At 38.1% G+C, this 3,922-nt stretch overlaps 1 long non-coding RNA gene across 1 annotated transcript; it reads left to right on the top strand.

Moving 5' to 3' along the window:
• The first annotated feature begins 1,664 nt into the window (after positions 1-1,664).
• LOC125595091 lies at positions 1,665-3,414 on the top strand. The gene is made up of 2 exons (XR_007330089.1): positions 1,665-2,663; positions 2,860-3,414. It is a non-coding gene; the product is annotated as an uncharacterized LOC125595091 (long non-coding RNA).
• Positions 3,415-3,922: the final 508 nt, after the last annotated feature.

Raw genomic sequence — 3,922 nt, 5'->3', positions numbered from 1 at the left:
ACCCTGCTCTGATACCATCTTGTGTATTTCGAATGAAAACGCCTATATATATATATCTTAACATCACACAATCAAATCAACGGTTGAATCCTAAACCCCTAGTTCCAGTTTACCATGAATGAATTAACTATCAATTATAACTCAAACAGACTCAATTCAAACAGACGAATCATGATTCGAAATATAAACTAACATAGGGAGATTCTACACTGGTACATAATTTACAAAATAGACCCTCACCTTAGCCAAGATAAGAGATGAATCATGAAGCTCCCAAAAACTTGGTATGCAACAAGACTCGGTAGGTCAGGCTTTAGAATTGGTTTCTTGTCTGATTCTTCCCAACGAATGAAACCCTTAATTAAGTTTTAAGTTATAAACGTTGCTTGTAACACAAGAAACAAAGGAGAAGACTCCATAACATTAACGGCTTTGACTTGACGATGGATCTTGAACTCCGGTGATATGAAGTGTATGTCCAGTGGCTCGCCATTGATGATGGTGAAGAACGGCAATGGAAATATGATGATGTGGTGGCATCATCTCTTCTCCAGGTCTACACCTCTCGTTTCCATTACATACCGTAGACAGATCACCACGATGACTTCTAAAGGCATGACTGCTCCTCCGGTAATGGTGTCTATGATCTTCTGTGGCTTGGTACAGCTTGGAAGGTGGCGACGTGGATCTCCGGTGACTCACAGATCATGGCCGTGCAATATGTGGCTGGTCACGATGGAACGCGACAGCTCCGGTTACACTTTCTCATCTCGTCTTAGTCACGTTCCCAATAACATGAATCACAACAACGATGGCTTCTCCGGTGATGAAAGACGCTTCGATTTAATGAGCAGAGGTGGTTGGTGATGGAGAAGAAGATGGCTTAGAGGACGTTGAATCTCCACTGGTGGCGCATAGCTTTAGGTTTTTAGGAAAATGTACATATTAACTTATACGCCCTATGTTTCACATTACTTGTAGTTTGTAGAGTAAAATTTTTGTTTCAAAATAATTGTTTATAATTTCAGTGCGAAATTTATTGATTTTATATTTTATTCTATTTTTCAATTGGCGAAAATGTGGTTAGGTGTATTGGTAATGATGTTTTTATCTAGTAAATATACAAAATTAAATGTTTTTCTTAATTAGTGTGCCGAAGTCTAAAACGACAAGTAATCTGAAATAGAGGGACTATATGCATACACGATTTTTAATAAACCACTAAAGACAAACTTTTGGGTTGGTTTGGTTTAATTATAATTCTATTTAAACAGACCAAAATGGTTAGCGTAACCAGGTCGTTACAAAAATAATAAGGAAATTTCGGTCAGCAGAACATGGCATATCAAACAAGTATTAAAAGTTGAGTATCAGCCTCATTTAGCTTATCCACGTCGGACAAAAAAATCACTCAATCATGTTGCAAGGTTTTGCCATGTCAGCTTTGTGTTGCCTATGTTGGGCTGTCCACGGCAATATGTTATTGGGTTTGGCTTTATAATTTGTAGCATAGGCTTTGTTAGATTATTATTTACATAAAGCTTTGTAGTTTATTAGTTAAGATATTGGGCCGTTTAGATTTAGCCCAAATATGATTGTCTTCGTCAGTGCCCTTCATCTTCTTTCTTCTCGTCGACGTTACTACCTGCGTAAATGTTAATCAATCAAGGTATCCCACTATTCCCACTCCTTGATATTTAATGCTTCTTTAATTCGACGTTCACCAGATTCGTTAGATATAAATACGAATCGTATGAGCAAAAAATCGAACTCCTTTTGCTTTTTCCAATCCAGAGCTTCTGTTCATTATTTTACAAACCGATCTGACCATGGCGACCTCTCAAATTTATTTCTCAAAGCTGAAGGTTGGCCGCTGCAGACAGACTCTTCCAGACAAAACTGCTTTGTTTTGGGAGGCCCTAAAGGTGATGTTTATTGATTCGATGGTTAAATCCTTATTTCAATATTTGATTTCAGATTTAGAGTTTTAATATTTTTTAAATCCAGTTGATTATTGTTCCTTTCAGGCGACGCTCATCTAAGCCTCTATCACCATCTTAACACCTTCAAAGATCTCCAGAGACAAGGCTCGCTGTATGAGTTTGGTGACGCTTCTGTCGCGATAAGATTTACGGATCAGACCGTCTTGGTTGATCTCGCATCACCATGCCAGCCAACCGATCTTAAGAGAACGTTTTAGGCTCTGCAATTATGACCAAACTCATGACACTCACTAACACCAACTGATTTGTTAGGTTCTGTTTCAGTACATTCCCCTCATAATCACTCCATTTTTATTATTTCACCTTATTATTGCCTTATTTTTATGTTTTCATGTAGATATTTATCTTACGGGAAGGTTAGGGGTATCATAACGTTTTCCAATGATGAGACCAAAGTACTCAACGCATCATGGGAACCATGAAATTTGAAAGGTATTTGAACACCATAGAAGTTTTAATATGTTGAACCGGGTCATCTTATCTCTGTTTCCTTGGTTTGGAAATTCATTATAGTATTAGGTTTGATCTATTCAGGGAGTCATGCGTGTACCTCAGTGTATTTGACTGCCTTGCTAAGTTCCTCAATGAGAAGTTTGCTTCCTTCTGGTGTGGAACCAAAGGTGGTAGTGCCAGCAAACATAAACCCAAAGTAAGTTGGAGGTAAACACCATCGCTCTCTTCACCTCTCCCTACAATAGTTTCCAGCAAACGTTCTGAATGTTTCTCACACTTACCATCAGCTTGCCTCCTGTAAGAGAGTGTTAGTTAATCACATCTACTTATTGTTCTGCTCATTGAATGGTACATTTCTTTGTAAGCGGTATTAGCATCTCATATGTGGTTGGCTTGCACACAGGTCGGCTCTTTCTGAATTGCCGCTATCACATTGTCTGGAAGACATTGTTGGCAGCATTCTGACCTTTGAATTGAAACTCTCTCCATTCAACTTCTCTACCAAATATCAAAGTTTCACCATCTCTGGCTTTTTTAAAAGCCACCAGCGACCACCACTACCTTTGCTTGAGAATCATGTAAGTTAAAATGCTGCTATAAAGTATCCAACGGGCTCCCGTTCTTGACTGTTCTTTGCAATTACTCATGGGCAGGGTGGTGATGACATGCCTAGTGGTAGTGCTTTGAAAAGGAGTCCTCTTGGTTTGAACAGTCGTGACCTGAACCAAAGTGGCCGCAGTGGTGATTCGATTGTTGAAGGCGAGAGAGCAACCACTGGTTTGAACAGACGTGCCCTGAAAAAAACTATGTTGTTGTTTTTTTTTAATGATTTTCCTGGGATTTATGCTCTGAATTTTATGCTAAAATAATAACTCTTCGTACTCAGATTCTATGTTTTTAGTATGAGAATAACCTCTCATCGAAATTACTTTGGTAATTAGGTTGATTCTGTTAAACATATTTGGTCAAACACTGTATATAACCAATCTCAATAGAATGTTAACCAACAATGCCACATGAACCAGGATTAAAGCAAAAGTTCCATAAATCAGCAACAAAATAATATGACTGAACTTACTTCAACGCAATTTAGATAGTAAACAGAACATAAAAAAAACCCTTAACGCAATATGTTTGAACACATTATAAAATGTACCCCACAAAACAGACTTATCATTTTCCTTTGACAACATGCCGGTCATTAATTTTATAAACCGTTACGGCTGCGACAAGAAAGTAATCCCAGAAGTCAGAAGAAGTTTATACATTTCTTTCTACCAGCTCCTAACATAAACATTTTCCATTACCTGCATAGCCACCCTCCGATATCATATGTCTTGACTACTTCAGCATAAAAGCTCTGAAGTTTCTTAATCAATGGCGAAGACAAAAACTGTACCTTATGGGGAACTTGGCAAAGACCAGCCTGCAACAGTTACAATTAAATAAGTGAGGCGTTCTTCTTC

Source organism: Brassica napus (genome assembly GCF_020379485.1).
Source record: "Brassica napus cultivar Da-Ae chromosome C9 unlocalized genomic scaffold, Da-Ae chrC09_Random_35, whole genome shotgun sequence".
Classification (NCBI taxonomy): domain Eukaryota; kingdom Viridiplantae; phylum Streptophyta; class Magnoliopsida; order Brassicales; family Brassicaceae; genus Brassica; species Brassica napus.
The sequence above is the reverse complement of the archived record's forward strand: the minus strand, read 5'-3'. Positions and strand labels throughout refer to the sequence as shown.